Source organism: Ctenopharyngodon idella, chromosome 9, assembly GCF_019924925.1.
Source record: "Ctenopharyngodon idella isolate HZGC_01 chromosome 9, HZGC01, whole genome shotgun sequence".
In the NCBI taxonomy this organism is placed as follows: Eukaryota; Metazoa; Chordata; class Actinopteri; order Cypriniformes; family Xenocyprididae; genus Ctenopharyngodon; species Ctenopharyngodon idella.
Genome location: NC_067228.1, coordinates 32,988,745 through 33,009,864, shown reverse-complemented (window position 1 = coordinate 33,009,864; position 21,120 = coordinate 32,988,745). Strand labels below are relative to the sequence as shown.

The 21,120-nt window shown below is 40.9% G+C and overlaps 2 non-coding genes across 2 annotated transcripts; both read left to right on the top strand.

The window, feature by feature from the left end:
• The first annotated feature begins 4,413 nt into the window (after nucleotides 1-4,413).
• Nucleotides 4,414-4,503, top strand: trnas-uga (transfer RNA serine (anticodon UGA)). The gene has a single exon. It is a non-coding gene; the product is annotated as a tRNA-Ser (tRNA).
• A 521-nt stretch (nucleotides 4,504-5,024) lies between these two features.
• Nucleotides 5,025-5,106, top strand: trnas-aga (transfer RNA serine (anticodon AGA)). Its single transcript has one exon. It is a non-coding gene; the product is annotated as a tRNA-Ser (tRNA).
• The last annotated feature ends 16,014 nt before the right edge of the window (nucleotides 5,107-21,120 follow it).

Here is a 21,120-nt window from a genome sequence, read left to right as displayed (position 1 = left end):
GTGTGGGAGCTAACCGACACTACAGGGCTGACAGCATGCGCCATGTTTGGGAGATGCAGCAAAAACACCTCGAGTGCATCCAGGACCCCCCACATGTAGACTTGTATACAAAGACGGGGACACTCCAGAAGGGTGGCAAAGTCCTAAATGTGCTTAGGTGTGGCAGGGGGTCATCCTCTCTGGAGAGTTTTCACCGCCACCAGTGTGCCTTCATTCCTGGTAAATTCTGAATGTTAAATTGCATAATGTTCTGTAGATTTTTAAGTTGTAAAGATTGCTATTGTTTCAACATTACAGATATAGAACCCTGGGTACTACCTGGATTTGGCTTGTTTTCATGGAATTTACCAGCTTATTATTCTATGTTACTGTTCTATAACTGTGTCATTAAATTTGTATGTCCTCAGTTTGAAATAATTGCTGACTGAATCTGTACATTTTCATTCTTAGGATGGAGATGCAATGCCATGCACACACAAATGTACATGTTAGAGGGGGCCTCGAGGTGGAACATGAGCCGGGCAAAAGAAGCTGTATCTGTGGTGGGGGCCTCAACCGTCAGGACATTTGATGTCTGCTTAATGTCTCATCTTAACAACATGAGCCAACGGGTCCTTGGTAGTGCTTTGATGCCAGAATTCACCCCTCCAGGAAAACCCACTGGTAAGATATCTCTCAGGGAAATGCTGAGCATTGGAGTATTCCTCTCTCTCTCCTGTGTTTGTGTGTGTGTGTCCTCTCCCCATTAACAATGTGTTAAAAATTATTGCAGAGGAGCGTATTGCAGTGGAGTACTTGTTGGCCCAGTCCAATAGAGGCGACCAGTTGATTGGTGACGTTGGTGATCACAGTGACATGCCTGAAGTCCCCTCAGAGGAGCCCGAAGATGACAGTGGTTTTGACACGACTGTGTGCCATGCAGCTGATCTTAGGGCTGGTGACTCTGACCCTTCAGTAGCTGTCGTGGAGGCCCAGGTGACCAGTCAGGTGGGTGACACTGGACCCAAATCCCCTGATGAGGAGGTCAGTGAGGAAGAGGAGGATGACACTGCAAGTCCTAGCACATCCGGCAGGTAATGTTGCTATCCTGTACTATCTTTTACTTTTAAAAAAAATGTATCTGGTGAAGTGCGAAACACTTATTGTCAACCATTTGTAAAGTTAAAATATTTACTACAACACCATATATATTTATTGGACTGTGGCTGACTTTTTTTCTCAGTGTGATTCTAGAGGTGTCTTGGGCTGGGAGGCAGTTGATGCCCTGGCAGCCTACCTGGTTGGCCTAAACCGAACAATCACTGCCTTGTCATCACAAGAGGAGGCCAACATAGTCCAGCTGTACATGGCTCTGCATGCCATGGACAAGGTGCCATCAAAATATAGCCAGCGGGTAAAGAAGAAGACTTTGCCAGGACCATGGAGAGCATCCAGGAAGCGGAGTGGCTCTACTCCAGGACAGCAGGCAGCAGAGAGGTAATTTGACTATTTGGATCTTCACTAGTTTATAACCCACTATACAGTCCAGATTATATCTTCCTTCTTTTCCATAGACTGTTCATGACTCATGGGCAGGCGGCTCAGGACCCTGAAGTCCACAGGGTCAGTGAATGTGTTTGCCTACGGCTTTTTAAAGAGTTTAAGCAAGCACGGAACAGGCCCAAGGACACAAGAGGAAAAACTCTGCCAATTCCACAATCTATTGTGATGGTATACAGCCACTTAAAACAGCTGCTGGAGGACAGCAGAGCAGTTCTAGGACAGACTAACCTGGTTCTGGTCCCGATAAACACCACTACTGTCTCCTCGTGGTGAGTCTTCTTTTGTGCAATACTTTTATACAATCACAATAGTATATCAAGATTGTACTTATAAAACCTTCCTGTAAATGTTTCTTTTAAAAATTATACTAAGTAAAGACAATGGGCTTTAGTTTTAGTTTAGTTTATTTAACCTTTATTTAACCAGGCATTTTTTTTTAAGTCATTACAGTTTTTCTGAATTGCTAAAACACATTTCTTGAAACCATCACTCATTTTCCCTAAACATTAAACATAAATCCAAATCTTCAAACTAAATTCACAAAACCTCTGACTCTTATGGCAAAATCAAACAATTGCTTCAAAACACTTTCACCTGTACTCAAGATCATTAGACACTACATCAACAAAATGGAGAATACAACATCCAGAGCATGTAGTTACAGAAAAAAAAAGCATATTGTATCACAGTAAACAAATTTGCAATTACATAAAAGTATAGAAATCACAACTATGTAAGGTGAATATATTGTATACTGTATGTACTGCAAGTACATTATTATATTGAATATTATATAGCAGTGAATCTCAACCTTTTTTGAGTAATGGACCCCCGTCATATTTAGAACCGTCCTCAAGGACCCCAGAATAATAATAATATAATAATAATAATAATATTGGCTCATTGGTATCATTAATGTCTTTGTGATGACTATATGCAATCAAGTATAATTTAATACCACGTTAGTTGACTTGTCCAATATTCAGTCATATCACCAGTTATACTATACATATACATGTACATATTATATTCTTCTTTTATGGGAACATGTCAAATGTCAAAATATACAAATATTCATATTCAGACATTTTATAAGGACCCCCTGGCATTACGTCAAGGACCACTAGGGGTCCACAGACCCCTGGTTGAGAAACACTGTTATATAGTATTGAATGACTGTATATTCAGCACTTGCATGCTGTAAAAATACAGTAGTCTGAATGCAAAAGCCTTAAAGGTCAAGAAAACTCTAAATGAAAAGCATGTTACAGTACACACAAAAAAAAAAAAAAAAAAAGAACAAGAAAAAAACTGCAAAATCAAAGTCAGTGAGAGATTCATTCTGCTTCAGCATCACGTCTTCATGTTGGGTCCAGCCTGAGTCAAGTCAAGTCACCTTTATTTCTATTGCACTTTATTACAATACAGATTGTTTCAAAGCAGCTTTACATTGATAACAGGTACATGATGATCAGTAATACAAAGAGAGTTCATTTTGGCTGTACAGCATCTCTAAAAGAAAATAGTGTCATTGTTCAGCTGAAGTCAATTCAGTGTCAATTCAGTTCCGTTGTAAAGATCATCAATTATTATTGTTTCCATCTATTGTTGATATCATCATTCAGCACCTGTGCCACCTGTGCACTCTGAACTGGCCTGTATTTTTCATACAGTTGGTTTCACATCATTAGAAACAAGTGTGAACAATTTTGAGTCGTTGTGTAAAGGATGACAACTGTGTTGTAGTTGTGCTTAACTTTTGGTGCTTTTACCATTTTGCAACACAAGTGCATCACAGTGCGAAATGTGTTTTATTGAGTGTTGTAATAAAAGCACTCACTAGGAATTTTTTAAATGCACATACTGAAATATTTGTCTCAAATTTTAATAATTTCTGTAGCACATTCCCATATACCCACCAGCACCACACTTTGCATTCTCCCCTTTTGGGGCCTACCCACCCTTTCCCAGCTACCCACCAGGTCTACCAGTGCCTCAGTCTTCCCAGTGTATGCCCCCTCCCCAGTTCCAGCTGCCTCCACAGCCGCCTCCCCAGTTCCAGCCGCCTGATAACCTGCCACCACAAACTTGTCCCTCTACTCAGCCCAGGCAGCGCACCTGGAGAATGCAGAAAGCTGCCCGAGAGGATGAGGAACGAGCAGCTAGAGGGGAACCACCACGGAGACGCCTAGCAAAGGATATATACCACTATATCTGCAAACACTGTGGGCTGTTAAAAAAACAAGACAACTGGCCACACTCAGCTGAAGGGTCGGTGGTATTGCCCAGCCTCAGGCCTCTCTGTTGCACAGTGGAAGGAGATTGTACAGGGAGCTCTTTGATTTGTTTTAATTGGTGTATATAGTAGTTATGTATATAGTTAGGTTTTTATTTAGTTTTTTTTTTTTTATATAGTTGTATATAGTTCAGTTTTTAATTGTTTGCTGTGCTATGTGTTGTGCTGTGAACATTTTGTTTTTAGTTGCTGTGTTTGCAGTGCTTAATTTGCAGCGTTTGTAAAAAAAAAAAAGAAAGAAAGAAAGAAAAAAAAGACAACTCTTGTGGTGTGATAGTAAAAAAAAGAAAAAAAAAAAAAACACAACTCTTGTGGTGTAATAGTAACACATCCATCCTTTGGGTGGAAGATTCCAGGTGCAAGTCCTGGCAAGAGTGTGTGGTGTGTTTGTCAGATCAGTATTTTATTTTTTTAAAGTTTTTATTATAAATTGTATAGTCAAACATCAATCAAACCCTTTACTTAAATCCTTTGTGTGTTCATGTGTGTTCAATTTTTTCCTTTCCATTCCCCCCCTTTTCCCCTCTCTTTTCCCTTTCTTTTCCCTTTCTTTCCCCCTTGTGGCAGTCCCTTTTGCCCTGTTTTTGGCCGAGAGGTTAAGGCGATGGATTTGAAATCCATTGGGGTCTCCCCGCGCAGGTTCGAACCCTGCCGACTACGGGCCAACTTGCCCCTGTTGCTTTAGCTTTCTGTGATGAGATTTGTGCCTTCCGAGGCCTTTGGCCATCCCTTTGGTAGCCCCCGATGACCTCACGGCCTTTGCTTGGCACAGCGTTATGGTTTGCAGAGAAATATGCATAGCGGAGCTATGAAACGCTGCATTTCTGGAGGACCACTGGTTCTGATTTCACAAGATCAGACTTTTAATCTGAGGGTCCAGGGCTCAAGTCCCTGTTTGGGCGAAGGGGCTGTCGCTTTGTTGGAGGCCTCAGTCTGCTGTGACTCTCCGCAAGAGCGCTTTTCAAACCTGGCGAGCCTCTGCATGTTTTGTGAACCTCCCTTATTCAACGCACCTGATTCAGATCATCAACTCATTGGGAAAGAGCGCCTGTGAAGTCAACTGGGTGTGCCGAATATGAGAGACATACAAAATGTCCGGTACTGTGGGTCCAGAGACGTGGCAGCTTGGTTTCTCCTTGTTGGGACCGTGTTGCACGAAAACTGCCAGGAGGACACCACACTTGCTGTAGTCGTGGCCGAGTGGTTAAGGCGATGGACTAGAAATCCATTGGGGTCTCCCCGCGCAGGTTCGAATCCTGCCAACTATGTTCTCCTGTGACACCTTTGCGCTGGAAGTCGTGAGGGCTTAAGAAACATGGCTGTGTTGTTTGTTTCTGTGTTTTCCATATCCCTCGCATGGAATAGCGGTCTATCTGTTCATCGGACAAACAAGCCATTGTCCTTTTGTACTCAGGCAGCTGTCACCCACAGGAGCGAGCCAGTGCTACATTGTGATTGTATAGTGCAGGGATTCCCAAAGTGTGCTACACGCACCCCCAGGGGTACGCGAGCTGCCACCAGGGGGTGCGCGAGAGGAAAAATGTAATGGCGGTCTTTTTTTTTAAGTGGGATTTTTCCATACAATAAAAAAAACATGAACAGTAAACATTTCCTTTGTAATCGCTTTTATTTTAAATAAAAAATTATAATTTATTAGTTTTTGATAGAAACGTAGAAGAAGACAGCTGCTGTCTTCTTCTACGCACTGCTCTTCTTTTATGCACTGCAGGCTAGGCTATATGCGTGCCAACTCATTTCATTCATTCCATATATATATTATAAATATGCTTAACTGGCTGAAATCAGGGAAACTGTCAAGTGGGACGTCTTATCTATTTCGGAGCTTATTCTCTTTAATGTTGTGGATCGTTTGTAACTTCATTGCAATTTAATTCAATGTAATGTCGTTCTAATTTCCATAACCGTTGTGTTATGATGATGATGATGCTAGCTCCACGGTCATTTAATAGGCCTAGCCTATTGCTGCAATGTTTCTTTTACGCGGCTGAAAATAACCGTGCTTTCTGTTACTGAGCCTGTGTCTGTCACTCGTCCTCTTAAAAGTGGAAGCTTGTGCGTAGCTTTGTTGCATTATATTGAAACTTTGTTGATGTTGTTATTGTCATGCGTGTTCTGGTTATTTGCGCATGATTAAACATGAGTTTTATATGGCGATAAAACAAAGCTTTGTTGCGGTTTTTTTGAAGGTGGGATTGGGGGTGCGCCTACCCGGTTGGGACATAGAAGGGGGTGCGCAAGAAAAAAAGTTTGGGAACCGCTGGTATAGTGGTTAGTACTCTGCGTTGTGGCCGCAGTAACCCCGGTTTGAGTCCAGATCAAGGTAGGCCTTTTCTGTTAGGCAAAGCTGACGTCGAGCTCCTTTTCATCTTCCATCTCTTACGACGAGCTAGGGACATACCCTCACTTCCTGTGAGTACAGATGTCGTTGCAGCTAAGCATTGGTGGTTCAGTGGTAGAATTCTCGCCTGCCACGCGGGAGAATCGGGTCCGATTCCTGGCCAATGCAGAGAGTGTCTTTTGGTGTGCCAGAAGTCTGATTCTTTAAAGCTTTGTTACGAATTTCCAGTAAGACTACGTTCTCCCGCGACACCCCTGCGCTAGAAGTTGTGAGGGCTTAAGAAAGATGGCTGTGTTGTTTGTTTTTGTGTTTTCCACATCCCTCGCATGGAATAGTGTTCTATCTGTTCATTGGACAAACAAGCCATTGTTCTTTTGTACTCAGGCAGCTGTCACCCACAGGGGCAAGCCAGTGGTATGCCTTGATCGTATAGTGGTTAGTACTCTGCGTTGTGGCCGCAGCAACCCCGGTTCGAATCCGGGTTTGTATATGCTCGAATCTTCGTTTGTATATGCTGTCAATTATAGTTCTTAAAAAGAAAATCGGAATCAGCAAAAATTGCTGTTGGCAGGTCATACTCTCTTGGCAGGTGCATCTCTTCTTTTTAGCCCTATGAGGTGCACAGTATGCTTCACCTCTATGCACTAAGGGGGACTACATTCTTGGAGAAATATTCTAAGATTGTGCCCTTTCAGTTTACCTGTGGGACGTGCAATACACTGAAAAAAAGTGTGTGCCTTGTCATTACTCTAAAGAACTTTTTATATTTGATCTGACTTGATAAATTTACTTTCCTGTCTTGTTATTGGTCTAACGTAAATTAGTTTACTTGACCGGAAGTAAAAGTTTTGTTGGTGTAATTTAAACTTTGCTTCAAACCAAATTACTGTGTTTGCTTTCCATGCAAGCCACGTGACCACTGACATCATCAAGAATTAGTTTGAGAATTTTCTGATCGACGGCCATCTTGTTTTGCCGAAGACTGTTCCATACAATCGGTGAGTATTTCTACAAATAAGGTTGATTTTATTGTTACTACATATAATGTATATTTATATGATCTCAAAGTTGGCGTTAACGGATTAATGCATGTTTTGTTGAGTATTTGTTTTGTTTTTAAAGGCTGGTCAGAGACCTCAAGAGCTTACCAATTAATATCAGTAAATGATAGATGCTCTGCTTTCAGGCGAACTGCTAAAAGTTATTAAAACTTTAGAGTGATTAAGAAGCACAGATAGATGAACATTAAGTAATGGGATGTGCTTGATGATTTGAAAGCACATTAAGACTCAAATCGGCATTCGCTAAACGGCTTCTTGTGAGCGCGCTCTGCCGCCTGTCTGCATACGTGGGAGTAACGTTACTGAAATGTGTTCCGTTTCGTGGCATTTGATCCTTCAGAAGGCGCTGCTCATGCGGCGACTCGCAACAGGTGTCTGCAGTTGAGTGTGATAACGTCTTGTGTCTCGTTTGTTGGAGTATGTTCTTTGCTTGTTTGCAGTTCTTTCTGGTTTATTTTTTATTTTTATTAAAAAAAAAAAAAAAAAAAAACTTTTTTTAGCCGGCGGTGGTTTTAAGGAAGATGGGTGCCATATTTTTGATGGTTTTATTACTTTTATTCAAACTTGGCGTTGGAACATTATCAAATAGGATTAAGTATACCCGAGACTTTCTCCTTGGATTGAACGCTGGCAGCTTGGTGCCAAGGCAACTCGAAAACTTTTCCCTGTTTAAGGACACTACTACGGCTTATAACAACCAGCTCTTTAGTCCTGAAGAAAATTGCAGGACTAGTAGGAAAATTCGGAAAAGAGGCAAGAAGGGTGGCGTGAGACAGCGCGTGAGAACTTTAACAAGGAAGAAACGTCTGCCCCTACCCTCAATAGTCCTTGCCAATGTCCAGTCGCTTAAAAACAAGGTGGACGAACTTCAGGCACAAGTACTTTACACACGTGATTTCAGAGATGAGTGTGTGTTGGCCTTCACAGAGACGTGCCTGACGGACGCAGACACGGATTCTGCTTTTAACCCTCTGGGGTCTGAGGATTTTCGGGGCCCTGGAGAAGTTTTGACATGCCCTGACATTTGTGCTTTTTTCAGTTGTTCATAAACATATTAATGGAAAAAGTGTCATTACACTGTATTCAGCACAAACGAGGTTACCATAATATGTGAGGAACATGTATGTACATGTTTGTGTTTTTGAAGGAATAATGTTTATGCGTGGTTATTGAAAAAACAAAAAACCTAAGTCACTGAAATAAAGCCAAAAATATATATTAAATCTGTGTTCACAAGACTTCTGGGTATTGGAGGTTGTAGACTAGAGTTTTTGCTTCAAAATGATGTAAAAAATTATCCTGCATACTCGTTCATTTATAACAATATATTGATTTAGTTTTTGTAAGACACTTTTTGTCAAGAAACACAGTATGCGTGGAGGCGTGAATCATCATGAATAATGGGTGATTTACACCTGAGAAGACAAAAGAATCGCATAAAGAACCTCTAATGAGCTGCATATTAATGAGGCCTTTCAGTCAGGTAAGCTGTGAAAAAACCCTTTGTGATCATGTCTCAAGCTCATCATGGTGTATATCAAACATACAGAAAAAACAGCAATACTGTGAAATATTATTACAATTTAAAATAATGGTATTCTATTATATACTTTAAAATATAATGTATTTCTGTGATGCAAAGCGTCTGAACATTCATGTTACCTCTATGGCATTTCATATAGTCTTTTAGCTTAAAAGCATGCACATTTGGAGAAATATTGATGGATTCTCATATGTTTATGTCAATTTTCTATACAGAGGAGTAATATTTATTCAATATTTATTGTCATCACTAGGAACGCTGGATACTGTGTTTTCAATTCATACTTGCAGCCGGAGGGCGCTATGTACACCTTTAGTCCACAAATTACTCTAAAGAATAACAGGACATTCAGGAACTAACGGCATGTCTTCCAGAGATCGCTAACTATGGCTTTAACATCCAGATAAACACTTTTCAAGACAATAAATGCACGACTGAGATGATATATACATGTATTGCCTCAGAATTTGCGTCTGAATAGCGCTCGCTCCGTGGGCGTGGCCGCATTAGCGGATAATGAGCTGAATCACGGGCGTCTGTCATGTGTCTCTTTTCATACAGATTACATAAACACAGAATATTTGTTTTCGATTTGACTTACACGATTTAAAACCTGACATTGCAACGTTTTTTTAGACATAAGTCTCATTTTTGTGTCATTAGTATTCACTAAGTTACAGTTCATTTTCTGAGAACTATATTAAACTTCGTTCAGAGAGAGACGAGAGATCACGCATCATGTTAGTTTTCTTTATTTTGCAAAAAGCACATCATTTTGTTTTTACTCTAAGTGTACACAAATAAAAGAAGATATTACACAAATTTTAATGGTGTATAACTCTTAATTGTATGTGCAACATTGACGGAGTATTTCGAGTCTCTTTCACACTGGTAAGAAAAAAACCGAGGTGGTATCGCCGGCGTGACCGCCGACCCGAGGGAGTTCAACGGATTTGGTGTGCCAGTACGTCTTGATCGCGACCCAGGCACGACAGGGAAGCGACAGGGAGGTGGAGTATGCTTTTATGTTAGTCCACAGTGGTGTAATAATGTGACTGTATGGGAGAAAATTTGCTTACCCGACATTGAGCTACTGACAATTTCCGTGAGACCATATTATTTGCCCAGGGAAAATCCTCAAGTGTTCCTGACTGTTGTATATATTCACCCTAAAGCCAATGCTAAAAATGCCAATGAAGTGTTGTTCTCTGTGTTACAAAGACTTCAGTCCATCTCACCTGAGGCCCCGTGTCTCATTATAGGTGATTTTAATCACAGTAACTGCAATAAAACTCTAAGCCACTTTCATCACTTATATTACTTGTAACACTTGTGGAAATAAGACTCTTGACTTACCTGCCATTCGAATAATAAGCCCTGGTTTAATGCAGAATTGAAAAATCTTTTAAAGAAAAAAAGGGTGGTTTTTAAAAGTGGTGATAAAGTTGCTTATTCTGTTATTAGGAAGGAAGGAAGAGCAGCTATTGCGAAGGCAAAACATAATTACAAAGAAAAAATATAATATAATATATATATATTATAATGTAATATAATATTTTTTCAAATTCAGATCAAAGTGCGGTGTGGGATGGAATGAAATTAATGACAGGTTTGCAGGAAAGTAGCAGGACTATGGTATCTTTAAATGGGTATACTTCTAATGTATCCCCAGGTGAAAAAAAAAAGTACACTTCTATAATGTACTTAAAGTGCTCTATTTTCGCGCACTAATTTTGTACTCAATATACTAAAAATTGTTCTTTAGTACTTCTTAAGATAATCTTAAGAACATCTAAGTGTACTCAACTGTGCTATTTTGAGACACCATGAAATATGAACTAAAATGTTTAACATTATCTTTAACATACTATCTCTGTATTTAAAAAAAATATATTTAGTTACAACTTGTAGTACACTATGGGTTCAAATGTACTATAAGTGGTAACTAAATACATTTTTAAATACAGAGATAGTATATTAAAAGCACATTTTAGTTCATATTTCATGGTGTCTGAAAATAGCACAGTTGAGTACACTTAGATGTTCTTAAGATTATCTTAAGAAGTACTAAAGAAGACTTTTTAGTATATTGAGTACAAAATTAGTGCACAAAAATAGAGCACTTTAAGTACATTATAGAAGTGTACTTTTTTTTTTCACCTGGGTCTTTAGCTAATGAACTAAACAAATTTTATTTAAGATTTAATGTGGATCTCCCCATCTACCTCTTTTTTTCCCCCCCTTACTCATGTTTTTTATTTTGTTTTTTCTTTAATGAATGTTTATGTGTGAGACTGTATAAATGTGATGTGTGCCATCTGTTCAAACTAAATTTCCTAAAGGATGAATAAACTGAACTGTGGCATTTGAATGTTCAAATACACAAAATTACATAAGAAAACACCCATCTTGCCGAGTATTCACAAACACAGTCGGTTATGTCTTAAGCGAACGTAAACCGTTGGGAAAATCAGGCGTGTATCATATTCATATTAGTATCTCATGATAGATCCGTGCATTCTGTCTCAAGGTGACCTCAGTCAAATAAACCTGCTGTCATCTGTCATGAATCAAACAACAGAGAGAAAAATCTCTCACTAGCTTTAAAAAGAGTCAGTGTATGTTTAATTCAAAAAGTAAATAGAGGTATTTTTGCACTGTTTGTGTTTTACCGTCTGTTTACTTGTCTATGCTTTTTTATTTATTAATTTTTTTATTTATATATATTTTTTTTAAATCCAGTTGGTAATGCTCTCATTGTCTTTTTTAGGAAAGAGATTTTTTTAATGACTTTTCACAATGATTTGGATATGTTGTAATCGAGTCACATGAGAACGTTAAGTGCTTACAATCTTATATATTAAGATATTAAGTATTTCTTATGGATTTATGTATTAAGAGTTGGTTTTATCTGCACCATCATACTACAGACAACTGTTGGTATAATTATGCAGATGGGGAGAGGCGAATGATGATTCCAAAGCAATACATGCAAATATGAGATTAGTTTCTTTAATATACTACAAAGTGCACGAGTAAAAATTATGCTGAAAGTATCGATCTCAGACATTTATGTGTTATAAGTTGTACTACAACTAATAACTTTTCTTTTTCTCAAAATCACTTAAGCATGGCAGGAAAAAGACAATTTGGAGAAGGTATGTGATGAGCCCTACACCCCTGCTTGGCAGAAAAAGGATCTTGTAAAAGAAGACTTCTTTCAAAAATAAAAATTCTCCGATCATGTACTCATTCTCATGCTGTCTCAGATGTATTTGACTTTCTTTTTTCATTTGTACACAAACAAAGATTTTTAGAAAAATATTGTTTCTGTCATTCCATATAACACAAGTGTATGAAATCCACAAAGTTGATGCTTCAAAAACCCACACAAAGTGAACAATGGTAATTCACATGACGCAAGTTGATGAATCAATGTGTTCTGAAGTGAAACGACAGGTGTGTGTAAGGAAAAACTAATATTTTAAACTTTTTAAGTTTATAACACTCACTTCCAGTCAATGGTCATAAACAGGTTAATAAGATCGTTGTGAAGCGTGACACAAGTGCATTCTGAAGCTCCCACGAGAAGTGATGCGGAAACAGAGGAGAGGCATTCCTGTAAGTTTCACAATTTGCTCAACTTACGCTTCACAACGTGCTGACGTTTAAGTCAAACATGAACTCACGAATGTGTGCATGTTGGCCAGAAGCGATGTTTTATATTGTAAAGTTTTAAAACGGGTTGTATGGATTACCGTTGTGTTCGCTTTGTCTGGTTTTTGAAGCATCAACTTCAAGGGGCCACTCCACTTGCATTATATGGACTCACAGAGATGGATTATTTGGTAACACTTTACAATAAGGTTTCATTTTTTACACATTAGTTAACTACATTAGTTAACAAGAACTAACCATGAACAATACTTCTACAGCATTATTAATCTTAGTTCATGTTCATTTCAACATTTATTAATACATTTTTTAAATCAAAAGTTGTATTTGTTAACATTAGTTAATGCACTGTGAGCTAACATGAACAAACAATGAACAATGTTAACACTAACAAAGATTAATGAATGTTGTAAGAAATACATTGCTCACTGTTTGTTAGTTAATACATTAACTAATATTAACAAATGAGACCTTATTGTAAAGTGTTACCGATTATTTTTCAAAAACCTTGACCTGTGTTCATCTGAAGAAAGTAAGTCATACACATCTGGGATGGAATGAATATGCGTAAATGATCAGAGAATTTTAATTTTCGGATAAAGTATCCCTTTAACGGCTGCTGTGGATGGACACAGACACTTCAAATGAAGATGGGGAAACCTCGTACACACTTGAAAATCTTTGGATACACTGAGTATGCTGTTAATCTCATAAAAAAAGCTACAGATGATGATTTTCCAGCAAATAATAATAATAAAAAACTATCTACAGCACCAATTATCAGAAGTATTATTTTGGATATTTCTGCTTTTTTTTTTTTTTTTTTTGCTTTTATGCTTCAATGTCAGTGACTGACTGACAAATGCAAGGAATGCCTTGCAGTTTAAAGCAGTTTTCACTATTAACTGTTGTAAATCCAAATGAACTGTTCCTCAAATTTCTAGGCAATATTATAAGAGGAATTTGTGTCATTGAGTTTATGTTGAATATTGCACTGTGATGTAATAAACATTGTAAAATGTGTGAGCCTTGAGTGTAAAAAGTTTCTTTTTTTTTTTTTCAGGCAGTAATTTAGTGACATTTGACACAGTAAAATCACATTCTTAAGGTGAAGAAATTGTTCTTTGTAGTTACTTGGATTTTTGATTTAAAAAGATGTATATATTAAAAAAAATTAAAAAATTAAGTTAATCCAAAAAGATTGTAATAATTTGTGATTTAATCATGTAAAAAACATCTTTGGTTCAAAGAGTATTTTTAGTTTCAACTGACCATAGAAATTTTATTTGTTCAGTTCAGAAAAAGTAAATCGATTACTTGTAACGAGTTGAAGTAAGTACTTTGATCCAACAACATTTTTTTCAGTGTAGGCTTCGTCTTTTGCTACTGGGGCCCACTCCACCTGGTTAATAGGCCTTCTATAAGTTTGTTGCAGCAGGCTGGCCCTTTCCACATACATTCATTGGTATTTATTTGTTTAATTGGATTGTCTCCAGGCTTTGACTTAGATCAAAGGGTTCGTGCTTTTGCATTCTTCACCTTCAACCTTGTTGGTCAGGCTTTTTTTATTCAGTATGGCGATGTGGGTATTAACGTTCCCATAGCGTCAACATCATGACAGTGTTGATTTCCACTCGAAAGGGACTTGCATTTCAGGAGTCTATTTATGGTCTCAGTGACACGCTGATGCTATGTCACTTGACCACGCTGTTGGCCAATAAATTTGGTGTGTTTCCACACGTCCTTCAGACACCAGCAGCTTATGGTGTGGTTTACAGTGCCCTCCACCCTTAGTAAAAATGAGCAAAGGCGGCTGTGAAAATAAATCTGCATTGTTTATCCTTTTGATCTTTCATTCAAAAAAAACACAAAATTCTAACCTTTCATCAAAGTAAAACAACTGAAAGTGGGGGGAAAAGCTCATTATGAAATAAATGTTTTTCAATACATGTTGGCCACAATTATTGGCACCCCTTGAAATTCTTATGAGTAAAATATCTCTGAAGTATATTCCCATTCATATTTACATTTTTTAGCACACCAGGGTGATGTTACGATAGCTGTGTAGCTGCAGCAGGGATGAGGCGAAATACGGACTTCTAACAAAGATAGAGTATTTATTAAACAAGGAACAGAACAGCGACACAATACTTAACTTAGAATAACATTAAGAACGGACAGGGAGTGCAAGGAGTGAGTCCAACTTAAAGGGAGTGCTAATGACGAGGAACAGGTGCCGGGAATCCAGGGAGAAGAGGGAAGCTGAAGAAGGAAGTGAAAACAGGTGTGGAGCAAGGAGGATTCTGGGAACTGGAGTCCGGAAAGGCGTAGATGTGACATTACCTCCCCCTCCCCGGAAGGCGTGTCCTCACGCCTCAGATGAAACAACGGGGGGGGGGGGTGGGCGCCCTGGAGACCTACAGGCAGGTGCGGGGGGTGCAGGCGGGTGCGGAGGTCTCCAGGGCGGTACTAGGTCCTCGGCCGTCATGGCGGGACTGGAGCCATGCAGGGATGGCCACGGCGGGTCTGGAGCCATGCAGGGATGGCCACGGCGGGTCTGGAGCCATGCAGGGATGGCCACGGCGGAGCCAGGGATGGCCACGGCGGGTCAAGAGTCTCAGGTGGCCGAGACGGGTCAGAGACCGTGGTCGGCCATGGCAGGTCTCCGAGCCCACCCTCATCTTTCCCACCCACGGGTACCCTCCCCCACCCCAAAAAAAAATTCTTTGGGAGACTCAGGGGTTCAAAGGGCTCGTGGGCTACTGGAGTGGGTTCAGCGGCGGTTGGGGCGGGCTCGGCAGCGGCGACTGGAGCTGGAGCGGGCTCGGCGGCGGCTGGAGCGGGCCCGTGACAGGCCGAAGCGGGCCTGTGACAGGCCGGAGCGGGCTCGTGGGAGCATGGATCGGGCTCGTGGAAGCATGGAGCGTGGAAGAGGGGACTTGGAGTAATTTCAGTCCAAAAGTCTATCAACCATTCTTCTTCCACAATTGTTGGCGTTTTGGGCTGCTTGGCGTTAGAAAACTCAGGAGATTGGGGCTGCACGGAGGCAGGAAACTCAGGAGACTGGGGTTGTATAACGGCCCTCTTTCTTTTCCTTCTCGGCCGTTTAGGCCCAGCGGAGGATCTTTCTTTGGCCTTCTGGGGTTTTGGGTCTGGCAGGACACCAGGGGAATGCTCACTGGAGGGGCAGGCGGAGGGAAGCGGCGATTGGCGAACTGGCCAGGCCGCCGGTGTTTCTGAGGAAACTGGACGAGGATCACACGACTTATCAAGAACCTCCTCAATGACAAAATCAGAACAATTCAGAAAGAGAATCAGATTAATTGTCTCGACTAAGGAAAAAAAGCACGCAGGTTCACTAAAACGAATCGTGTCCTCGTCCAGCCCCGCCAGAAAACAAGCGTTTAAAGGGGCATCTGGCCAGTTCACCAAATAAGCAAGCTCTGTAAATTCCTCCACATACCTCTCCAGCAGGCGACCATCCTGCCGGAACCCACACAGGCGATCCTCCGCTGAGGCCTGCTTGAGAGACGCGGGAGACACGGGAGACTCAGGCAACAGAAATAATCCCATGTTTTAGTTGTTGAAGTCCTTTGGTTAGGTCCGTTCTTCTGTTACGATAGCTGTGTAGCTGCAGCAGGGATGAGGTGAAATACGGACTTCTAACAAAGATAGAGTATTTATTAAACAAGGAACAGAACAGCGACACAATACTTAGAATAACATTAAGAACGGACAGGGAGTGCAAAGAGTGAGTCCAACTTAAAGGGAGTGCTAATGACGAGGAACAGGTGCCGGGAATCCAGGGAGAAGAGGGAAGCTGAAGAGGGAAGTGAAAACAGGTGTGGAGCAAGGAGGATTCTGGCAACTGGAGTCCGGGAAGGCGTGGATGTGACAAGTGACTATGAGCATGAAATTGTCCAGCCATGACTTCCTGTTCCACAGGAGTACAAATATGTGTAAACACAAAGGACAAATTCCCTTAATCATTCATCACAATGAGTAAAACCAAAGAATATAGTTCTGATGTGCAGCAAAAGATTGTTGAGCATCACAAAATAGAAAATGGCTATAAGAAAAAAGCTAAAGCATTGAAAATCCTCATTTCCACTATCAGGACAATAATTAAGAAGTTCCAATCAACTAAAGATGTTACGAATCTGCCTGGAAGAGGACGTGTGTCTAATTCATCCTAATGCACAGTAAGGAGGAGAGTTTGAGTGGACAAAGACTCTCCAAGGATCACAGCTGGAGAATTACAGATATTAGTTGAGTCTTGGGGTCAGAAAGCCTAAAAAAAATTTTACCAAACAGCACCTACATCACCAAAAGTTGTTTGGGAGGGTTTCAAGAAAAATCCTTGTAACACAGTTCGTATGATGGGGGAAGAAGGAGGCGGGAACCGGCGAACGTTCAAACAATAAACTTTAATAAAATAAACAAAGAACAAAACGAAAGTAATGCCGGCAGACCCTCGCGGACGTCTGCCGGCCATACAAACATAATAAAACAAAATAAAGTCCAGGCCTGGTCCTCTCTCGTCCTTCACTGTCGTCGCTCCTCCTTTTATGCTTCCGGAGCTCCTCCGTGAGAGACTCAAGGCCGGTGCGCCTCACAGGTGGAGCTCGTTAACCCTCGCGTCACCGGCCTCGCGCCGTTCCCTCACGGCTCTCGCCCGCCCTGCTCGTCACATACCCCCATCGCCCCTCGCAGGCCGGGGGGTACTCCCGAGACTGCGCTCTACTCCCCCCCGGGGCCTGTCTCGGCGGCCGCAGCACCTGGGGGTAAGGACAGACGAGACGAGAGAAAGGAGACGGAAGCAAGGGGAGCGACAGAACGAGAGAGGGAAGAGAGGAAAAAAAAATAAAAAATCTTGATCCGGTTCCCTGACACACTGCCGCTCGGTCCTCAGCCCGCCGAGAGGCTCTTCCTCGCGGTGCCATGCGATGGCACTGGACGCTCGGTGGACGGCCCGATCCTCGACCGCCTCCTGGCGGCCGGCGATGGCTCCTCCGGCTGAGGGCAGCCGGCAGCGAATCCGCCGTTCCCTGCTCCTCCCCTTCATGGCGGACGGCAGCAGGCTCCGGCCCACGGCAAACGACGGCATTCCTCCGCTCCCTCCAGGACGGCAGCCACCCCACCTCGTCCCAGGAGCACGGCATCCGGGTCTCCGTCCCACCTTTCACAAGGCTCCAGTACCACCGCCTCGGGCAGCCTCTCGCGGTCTTCACTCCCGCGCTGCCCGAACTCCGCAGCACCGCGATCCCCCTCAGCAGCGAGGGCTCTCCGACAGCATGTCCCTCCTTCCTCCCGGGTTTCGGCACCAATGTAACACAGTTCGTATGATGGGGGAAGAAGGAGGCGGGAACCGGCGAACGTTCAAACAATAAACTTTAATAAAATAAACAAAGAACAAAACGAAAGTAATGCCGGCAGACCCTCGCGGACGTCTGCCGGCCATACAAACATAATAAAACAAAATAAAGTCCAGGCCTGGTCCTCTCTCGTCCTTCACTGTCGTCGCTCCTCCTTTTATGCTTCCGGAGCTCCTCCGTGAGAGACTCAAGGCCGGTGCGCCTCACAGGTGGAGCTCGTTAACCCTCGCGTCACCGGCCTCGCGCCGTTCCCTCACGGCTCTCGCCCGCCCTGCTCGTCACAATCCTCCTCGCTCATCCATAAACGATCTCCAGCATATTCAGTTGTCAGACACGACTGGTTCTATGGTCAGATGAAACTAAAAAAAAAAAAAAAAAAAAAGAGCTTTTTGGCAGCAAACCCACCAGATGGGTTTGGTACAAACAGGGATAAAAAGTACCCCATGCCCACTGTTAAATATGCTGTTGGATCTTTAATGCTGTGGGCCTATTTTTCTGCTGGAGGTCCTGGACATCTTGTTCAGATACATGGTATCATGGATTCTATCAAATACCAACAGATAAAAAAATCAAAACCTGACCGCTTCTGCTAGAAATCTTATAATGGGCCGTGGTTGGATCTTCCATCAGGACAATGATCCAAAATGATCATTGAGCACAAAATGAAGCTTATTCCATGGTCATCCCAGTCCCCTGACCTGAACCCTAAAGAAAATGAGTGGAGTGAACTGAAGAGAAGAAGCACCAACATGGAGCTGGAATCTGAAGGATCTGGAGAGATTCTGTATGAAGGAATGGTCTCTGATCTCTTGTCAGGTGTTCTCCAAACTCATCAGGCATTATAGGTGAAGACTCAGAGCTGTTATCTTGGGAAAAGAACATTGCAATAATTGGGTGCCAATAATTGTGGCCAACGTGAACTAGAGAAAAACATTTATTTCATAATGAGCTTTTCCCCCATTTTCAATTGTTTTACTTAAATAAAAGGTTAGAATTTTGTGAATATTTTGAATGAAAGATCAAAAGGATAAACAATGCAGATTTATTTTCACAGCCACCTTTGCTCATATTTACTAAGGGTGCCAATATTTGTGGACGGCACTGTATATATGGTTAACCATACCATAATTGTTGCAACATGATTTTTCAACTGAATTATTTAAAGAAACCAATTCAAAAGAACGAGCAGGAGTGATGCTGCTCCCCCTGCTGTTTTACCTAGTATTGTTTTATCAACAGACATGGAGCTACTCATCCCATACCTCAATGAGTGTGTTAACTATTGCTCACTTATCATATTGTTTTCTCAACCATGAGCTTTAGCCTGACTAGACTGAGAGGGACTAAACAGAGTGTGGCTTTACTGACCTTTTCAGTGTTTCTGGGCGAGTGCATCTTCAGTTTGTTGAGACTGCCAGCGCCCCAGTCACTGTAATACATGTCAAACCAAATCATTTTAGCTGAGTCACCAGCACCAATGTGAGTTACCATATTATTGCTTTCAGACTCATTTTAAACTTTGAATAATTTAAGGACATAAACAATCAATACACCTGTTGAAATTGCATTGTGTGTTGTAATGGCAGTAATGAGATATATTTTCTCAACCTTCAGGACGTGATTTCTAACTGTCTTTTGTTGATTGCATAATTATTTAACAACAGGTAAATTAAATCTAGCATTATCACAAGGGATCTTAACATATAACCAAGCAATTTCCAAAAGAAGATCCATAAAATTCTTTGGTCAAAAATAACCATTACTTCAGCCTACACATAACACACCTTGCACCTCTTTTTAGTCTTGTTGTATTCAACAGACTCTTTAGTATATTTACTTTTATTCAACGGCAGGAAATGAGAGCTGAACAATAAATGTAGTGTCAGGGGCTCAAGTCCTCTGAGCATAACCACTGGGTGGCTATTGTCTGAATTTCCTGTTAATGTGTGTACTCACTTAAACTTCTGTCAGTTCAGGGTGACACGACCATCTGGGAAACATATTGGAGAGTTTGTTTTACTTTAAACCAATGCAAGGTACAAGCCTTAGCAGAGCTTCAAAAGCTTTGCAATGTAGCATATAGTGATATTATTTAGTTGTATTATTTGGGGAAAAGTACAAAGAGTACATATTTTATACAAATGTACTGGCATAATTGTGTAAATTATAAACCAAATAAACATAAGAATTTATTAGTATTCTACTTTGGCAATGTTTTAACCATTTTGTACTACAACATCTACCTCAACTGAAATAAAGCTCATATCTTCTGAATGTACAACACGATAAAGAAGTCATATTTTTTTGTCACTGAATGTGATAAGATAATGAATGACAGGGTACAGCAAAAAAAAAAAATGGCAAGAAAAAGACAGCGTATCACAAAAAAATAGAAAGAAATAATAGCGCATTACCAGTGTCCGAATCACAAACAAATTACTCTTTTAAAAAGGTTTTTAAAAGATACCTGTTTAAAAGAAAACTTGACAATACTTAAACATTTTTGCTCTACAGTGTAAACTAAACTCACCCACACCACAAATGTTCTTATCTAGTTATTTTTTTAAAAACAAACATAATAGCTTCAAAAAAAAAAAAAAATTGTGATATGGGTGTGATTTATGTTCTTAGAGTACATTCAAGTATCGTTACGTTATGTTTACCACAGAGCTTATTTCACTTATAAATTGAAAACCCCCATTATAAAAACACATAGGAAACTCTCGAAAGAACCAGTGGTGAATTATTCTTCCAGGTATTTTGATATCATCCCTGCAACACTCTATTCCATCCCAGGAAATCAAATCTTCAGAAGAGCCTCATTTCATTCAACAAATTCAGAAAAAGCTAATCCAGACATAATTTGTTCTTTTTGTCCTAAATTTAGCACTATGGAATGAAATTATGACTGGAGAAATGAACCATCCATCCATTTTCCAAACCGCTTGTCCTATGTAGGGTTGCAGGGATGCTTGAGTCTGTCCCAGCATCTAGGGTCGAAGGCAGGGAACACCTTGGATGTGTGGCAAGTCCACCACAGGGCTCACACACACACACATAGGCCAATTTAGTGTCTCCAGTTCACTTATCCTGAATGTGTTTGGATTGGAAGAAACCGCACCTAGAAACCCATGCTAACATGCGCATTAAAGGAATAGTTCACTTTCAAATAAAAATTTCCTGATAATTTACTCACCCCCATGTCATCCAAGATGTCCATGTCCTTCTTTCTTCAGTCGAAAAGAAATTAAGGTTTTTAATGAAAACAT